Below are 7,159 nucleotides of genomic sequence, written 5' to 3' on the forward strand. Positions count from 1 at the left end.
ACATTGTTGTGACGTTATTCTTTTGCCATTCGTGCATTTATGAAATTCCAATGTTGCAAGGACAATATCAGTTCTGCTTACTGTTTATTAAAGGGTTACGGTTAGGGTTAGGGTCAGGGTCCGTTGATCGGCGGACAGAGGCGGTTTCACGCAGCTTTAGTACAGTTTTTTGTTTTACGCCGGTTTTTCCCGAAGTCGCAAAAGTATGACGTCACAACATTCTGATTGGTCACTTGCAATGTTGATCCTGGAACAACATTTAGTATGATGATCTGGGAACAACACCAACACGAGGATATCAGATCAACCCAATTCTGATGAGGTTTCCACAAACAGCATTTATATGGTTACACTGAAGTTCCAGATGCATCTCTCAGGTTTCATTTCAAGTCTTTGCTGGATTTATTTTCCCTGTTTCTTAAGGAGATGACTTTCAAATTCTGTTCACTGGTTCTCCATTTGTCCACTCCTCAAATCTTTTAAGAACAGACTGTGACACACACCATGCTGAGAGATGCTAAATTTTCAACTAATAGCTCTTTAGGTATTCCACTTGTTGGTGCAGAAAATTTTATTCCTGTGAAACTGTTATCTTTGTTACTAGCAGCCTGTCACAAAACCATATAATTTGTTTCCATTTTCAACACATTTTCCTAAAGTTGCAACTTAAAATGGGTTCTTTGCTAAACTGTCTGCTATGTGTAGACACAACACTGGTTTATTTCTTGAGCCATTTCTTGAGCCTCGTTTGTGCTTGAATGAGTCATAAGCCGATGTTAAGTGGTTCAACAAACTAAAAAAATCTTTCGACCTTCAGAAAGCCTGAAGATCTATTGCGGAAGACAACTTTAAAAATTACCAGGAAGTCTGAGTGCCTTGTAGAAACATATGAAGAAATGTGGATTGACTCCAGACTTTTACACACTACTGTAGATGGACTGTATTCTTTAAAGTCCTATTAACGCTAAAAAACACAATATGTCTTCAGATGTCTCCTGTTAATGAAAAGAATGTGTTTCGTTCACCGGAGGTTTAATCCCATTTTGGATATAATGAAATGAATAAATGTGCATAAACAGTGTTGAACTGTTCTTGAGCATAATGCTAAATATCAGCCACATTACTCTAGATTTACATTCTGACGTTCTAGAATTTTTGTACTTGGGACTACGTATAATAAAAGATGTAACCAGGTGAATATGGTGAGTGTGACCAAAAAGGCGTATCCACAACACACTCAAGCAAAGAAGAAAATAAAATACTGTGAGGCAGCCTTCAGGATCCCAGTCACAAATGCACAGTGATTACATAATGACAGTTCACCCGTAAGAGCTATGTAATAAAAAGAAAAAAAAAAAGGAAAGTCTCTGAACAAACCCTAACAAATGTGAAATGGAAATCCAACCCCTCTAATAGTACATTAAGTATTCATGCAGCACATTGGCAATCAAATGGCTCTGTTTTCATGGCTGGCAAAGTCATTCTTCCAATAAAACACTGAACAAATATTCAGACAAAATGCTCTCATATACTTTCCTTTTTTCTCTCTTTTACAGGACGCCTATATTTTCATTCATTTATATTTCACTTCATACACTTTTGTCTTCATTTAAATAAAGCATTGTGCAAAAACTGATTTTTAGATGCATTGTTTTTATGTAATTCTCCTTAATGGCACTATACTCATTCTGACAGAACACAAAGTCTGTCTCCTGTACAAGAGACCAGTGTTTCAACTAAATCCTTAAAAGGCATTTTTCAGTGCTTAGAGAGCTGTGAGCTGGGGCTTTTGTCTGCTGAAAGTTAGCAGATGCTGGAGACGGGGAGAAGACGGGGCTCCTGTTAAGATTGGACGAGTCATTTTAAGGATCCTAAAGTTTAAAAGAAGCCAAAAGAATTCCTCCAAAATCGTTCAACGAAAAACTCTGGTTATGGATTCATTCTTTAGCCAAATAGGAACAGGTTTATCATTCACTTTGTGTTACTGAGAAACCACAAAGCAATGGCCTACAGGCTTGCCAATGATCACACTTCCATTTATAGTGGTGAGTGCTCTATAAGGAAATGCTTTACTGCTCTTTCGTCACAGACAGTGAGAGTAGGAGATGAATCATTCTAATGTTGCTCTCCCCCATACAGAAGACACCCATAGTGCAATAATGTCAGGGTGATGCAGACTGCTCGGAGTTCCACTGTAAGCAGTGGAATCCTAAATCAAAATATAGGAAACGCTAGATGCCAACTGACCTGAAATGGCGAGTTAAAAGTAGAAGAAATGATTCAGGCTCTTACTGGTGGGTATTAATGAGCCAGCTTTGTGTTATTGGGTTTTGCTGAATCACTGATTTTTCTTTGCCTTTCTTCTAAGAAAAGGAAGACCAAGGCTCCTCCAGGATTATTTGATCTGAGCCACTGCCACGTATCAGTTAAGCAGTGTGGGCCAAGACCTGATCAACTAACTGTCCATAATTGCAACTTTAATAGCGTGAACAGGAGAGCACAGAAACTTTAGCAAAAGGTGCCTGTTATGGAATGCTAATGACTATCTTATAACTATCTCACAATGGATGATAGTAAGCACCGATCCTGATTAACTAAACTGGTTAACAAGTGTACAGTAGGCACCTACCATAGGACAATGGATTATATACCAAAATATCAGGAATATGTGATAAAATATGAACTCCAGACAGTATGATATCAGTGAATCCAACAGACTTCACCCCATTTAAATGATTTTCTACAAATCTTAAAACTATTTTACTAAAAAAGCAGTGATGAAACCAGAATGGGTTACAATTCAGCTTGAAAGATGTCTATATTTTATTTTATTTTTTAACTTTGTTCTGCACCTCATTTGCAACAATCATTTTCAATTATATCCTGGTAAAGGTGTCCCCTGGATTCTCTCAGTTCCTTAATTTTTATTAGGGCTGCTTTTTCTCCCTCCATCAGCTGTTCAAATTAGCTATTTCTTTCTTTTTTTTCTTACTTGTTTCAAATTAATGACTGCTGCCCCTGCCGGGAATTTAAAATACAGTGTTTAGTGCATGATTAACTCTCAATTTGAGAACTCATTTTTGCGTGTATGAATACATTCCCATCAAGGTGTCATGTCGCAGAAGTTTAACAACAAAATCCCATACATCATTTAACACTGCAAGCCACACAATACAGTCACACTGCTGCATTACAAGCAGGGGATTATTTCACCATCCTGGATTTAGAAGAAGATTGCAGTGCTGACAAGACTCGTCAACACTTGCTTTTCCGAATCTATTATTCTTCCTTGAATTATGTTCTTATGTTTTATGTGCTATTGAGCACACATAGGGCGAGTATGACCACCTTTGCTCTCTGGGAAGAGATTGTTTGGAGGCATGATTCATCTTTTAAATGACCTTTTTGAATGTGCTGTTGGAGCAATAACAATCCACTGTTCTTATTGCTGTCTAGTCTCCTAGAGATATGACAGAACCTTGGTGTTCAGTTAGACAAACTTATCAAAGAAACGATCAAAGCATTGCCTTTCAGAGTTCTTTGGCACAGTTTTTTTTGTGGCTAGCAGGGGGTAGCTGAGTGTAGCTTTCCTATAATTTGAATGCCTTCTCTGAAATTGCACCTAGTTTGACAAACTGTTATTTTGTAGCTGCCATGCTGAGTGTTTAAGATGCCTGCTCTGTTACAAACACACTGATAATTGACTGATAATTGCTAAATTTTTCACACTTCAGTTGACACTTGACTTTATGGTAATGTTTGCATAACTCGCATCAAACAAGGATTTCAGTGATTAACATGTTCACTTTGGCCTTGATGCATTTATCACACTATGAACCATATGCATTATATATCAGCGTGATATTCAAACACTTACAGATGATTTTAAATGCAGCTTGCTTAAAATCAAATTTGACTGAATGGTGCAATTAGCTCTGGACACTTTGGAGAAAATAAAAATCTTCCATATCAACCAAGAGTGTCTAATGAAGTCAAGTCAGGCTACTTTAGTACATCTGCATTTCACCTTGGATTATTACCAGGCAGGTAATGATCTCTAATGTGCCACTCCATCTTATTGGATAGATGCATCCTACATGATCATCTGGTCTGTTAAATGCTGGAATTACATGGTGTGTGTGTGTGTGTGTGTGTGTGTGTGTGTGTGCGCGCGCGCGCATGTGCGTGTGTGTGTGTGCGCGCGCATGTGCGTGTGTGTGTGTACACGTTTTTAGAAAATGAATTTAACTCCAATCATTCACTCATTATTTCACAGAAGTTCATTATAATTTGTAAAACTTACTATCTGGGCCATGTTACCAGGTTAAAAAAAAAATAGGTGTGTGCAGGTTCATGTCAACATCGTAGATTTAACACATCTTACTCAGATGAACATGAAACTGAGGCTGATCACCTAAAACTGCGAAGTCAGTCTATCTGCTCCTCTTTAGCTCTTATTTTTTTAGGTATTTTATTTTTGCTAGTGCAGCTGGTGGGTTATGTTTTGCATATGTTGCCATGCTATTCCAGACTCTTCCACTTGCCAGATTAAATTGGGCAGATGACCAGTACATTTCAGATTCAAGCACCAACTCTTAAGGCCTCTTTAGAACCCAGTCAGCTGCCTCAGTTTTGCTTCAACAACATGCATAGAAATGATGATAAAGTTAACACTTGCTGTGTTATGTTCCTGCTATCATTATAACTGGACTTTAAAGGCTGTGATAATTAATTCAAAGCTTAGGTCAGTAATCGTGTGGTGCTCCTGTAACATCTTCTGAAAAATATTCGAAAAATAGGCGATAATGGCTTATCCAGGCAAACACAGAAAGATAAGACTGGCAATTTGTAGCACAGTTCTGCAGAGGGCCTTTCCTTCATGAAATGAATGCAAGTATGTGATGCCTTTTACATACAGATGGTCACTGTTGTCACCAAACTACTGGTCTTCAGTCTGGCTCTGAAACTAATCAATGATGTTTGATTGATTAATTATTGGAGCCACCTATAATGCAGAAGTACGAAGTGAGTGTTGGTAAAAGCTTTCCAAATGTGGGCCTTTAGTGATTTTTGCACCATGGAATACTCTTATGGCCATTTTAAGTCATCTTTCACCATCCTATCAACTAAACCCTTGGCCAAGTATCTGGCAAATGTTTGACAAATTAACTGATACTAAACTACTAAAATAAAGTTGTTTTTCCTCTAATTATATCTAAATTGGCAATTGGAATAGTATCCACTGTGAGTATTCCCAGGGCCCCAAATAAAGAAAAGGAACATTCGTACACAGAACCTTTTTCATAAGAAACAGGATTTGCATTTCTGTCTACATCAATGTCAGAACTCCAACAGTAACAACCAGATGGTTTCTAATAAAGCCATTCAGTATTCAGCTATGAAGCAAATATCATCCTTTTCCCAGACACTGCAGCCCAAAACATGCCACTGAATTGCATGACACTTGGCATCTTTTTTCTCAAACATTTGCAAACACATCAAAGAGGTGAGGATCCCTGAAAGATGCAGCGCAAGACTGGCAGCTATACAATCCACCCTGTGCTTACCAGGAGCCAATCAACGCAACATTAACAGGGACAGCTAAACAACTGACACTTGCCTTAGGCATTTTTACATTTTTACACACACACACACACACACACACACACACACACACACACACACACACACACACACACGACTGTCAAAGCATCTCCCAGAATTCAGATAACTGAGGCATTCACTCTAAATGCGCCTTTATTTCTGTCTCCCTACAGAGAGACGGGGTCTGGTGCGGAGAGAGAAAGCTCTACTTAGAGAAGCTGCAGTCAATGAGTGGACTCTTGTTTCCTGCAGTGCGCGTAAAATTCAGTCTGGCTACACTGGTGCGGCACACACATCAGAGGTATCGGATAGCCTCCAACTCCCACTCTGTTAGAGCAGCCTGTCCATCATTCATAACTCCACCGAGCCGATGTGTGAAACAACACCCCGGGAGAAAAGACCGAAACGCCTCAGAGCCAAATACACTTCTGATAACCCCAAAAAATGACGTGTGCGCACTCTTTTACTTTTTTCCCCCCACCTTCTTATGTCCGTTTCTTTCCGCCTAATGCTCAATTTCATGCGGGGTGAAAACGCAAACGTGCGCACGGTCAAACTCGGCTTAGAAGCGCGTACTCACACGCGCAAGACCCCCAGGCAATTTATTTACCAGGTCTATGAAGCACAGCAGCGTATACGCGGAGGCACAAGCACGCCACCGAGAGTTAAACGCACACATACAAATGGCAACTTAAAATAGGTTAGACAGCGAAAAAAGCCAGACAAACTTATTTTTCTCTTACCTGTCCACGCGCACCCCCCTGAACCCACATGACAGCTGATTAAGGGCGAAAAGAATGCTCGCGTTTGAGTTTTTTCCCCATCCTCTGCTTTTCTGCGTCTTTCAATTCCCTTCCTCTACCACTGTCATCCTCTCCAGGGCAAAGCTTCACAGCGCGGCTTGCAGAGAGCCGACACTCTCCCTTCCTTCCCGTGTGCGTGTGCGCGTATGTGCGAGCGACCGGACGAGAGCCGAGTCGGTGCGTGTGTGCGCATCTCTCCGCCAATGAATCCTCCAATCGTGCCCGGTTACTGAGGCGGCTCAAGTCGAGGAAGGCGCGGGATTGGTCGGTTTTCAGATCAATCCACGGCTCTGAAACTCGCCTCGCAGCGCCCCCCCCCCCCTCTCCCCCCTCCGCTCCCCCACCTCTCTCCATTATCTCCCTCTCTTCCTCTTCTCCTGTCTTTCTCTGTTAACACGTGATTATGTAAGATAGTGATCAGGAAGCGATACGTTATCCCATTCTCATTTTCTTACACACTCACACATACACACACACACAGAGCACCAGACACAGCCTACCTTCCTAGAGCGTCCCAGCAGAATACAGAACACAACGAACACTACTTCATGGCAAGAGAAGGGGTGTACTTGAAACTGGAAAAAAAATGGCAAATTGAAAGTTTAAAGGCTTTAAAAAGTTACTAAGGGTGTTTTACCGTTTTCTAAATATCATTATTATTATGTTCATGTGCAAATCATCTAAAAAAGTTACTTCCATTGAACATTTCATTAATTACACCTTGCTACCACTGGATTGGACCCTTCTTTTGC

The 7,159-nt window shown here is 40.4% G+C and overlaps 1 protein-coding gene across 1 annotated transcript in view; it reads right to left on the reverse strand.

The window, feature by feature from the left end:
* LOC113029339 (cadherin-18) overlaps nucleotides 1-6,658 on the reverse strand; it is a 94,785-nt gene extending 88,127 nt beyond the window's left edge. The window contains exon 1 of the mRNA XM_026180171.1: nucleotides 6,348-6,658. The gene's annotated coding sequence lies outside the window, so the exon portion shown is untranslated. The remainder of the gene's footprint in view (nucleotides 1-6,347) is intronic.
* Between the last annotated feature and the right edge of the window lie 501 nt (nucleotides 6,659-7,159).

This window comes from Astatotilapia calliptera, chromosome 9 (assembly GCF_900246225.1).
Source record: "Astatotilapia calliptera chromosome 9, fAstCal1.2, whole genome shotgun sequence".
Lineage (NCBI taxonomy): Eukaryota > Metazoa > Chordata > Actinopteri > Cichliformes > Cichlidae > Astatotilapia > Astatotilapia calliptera.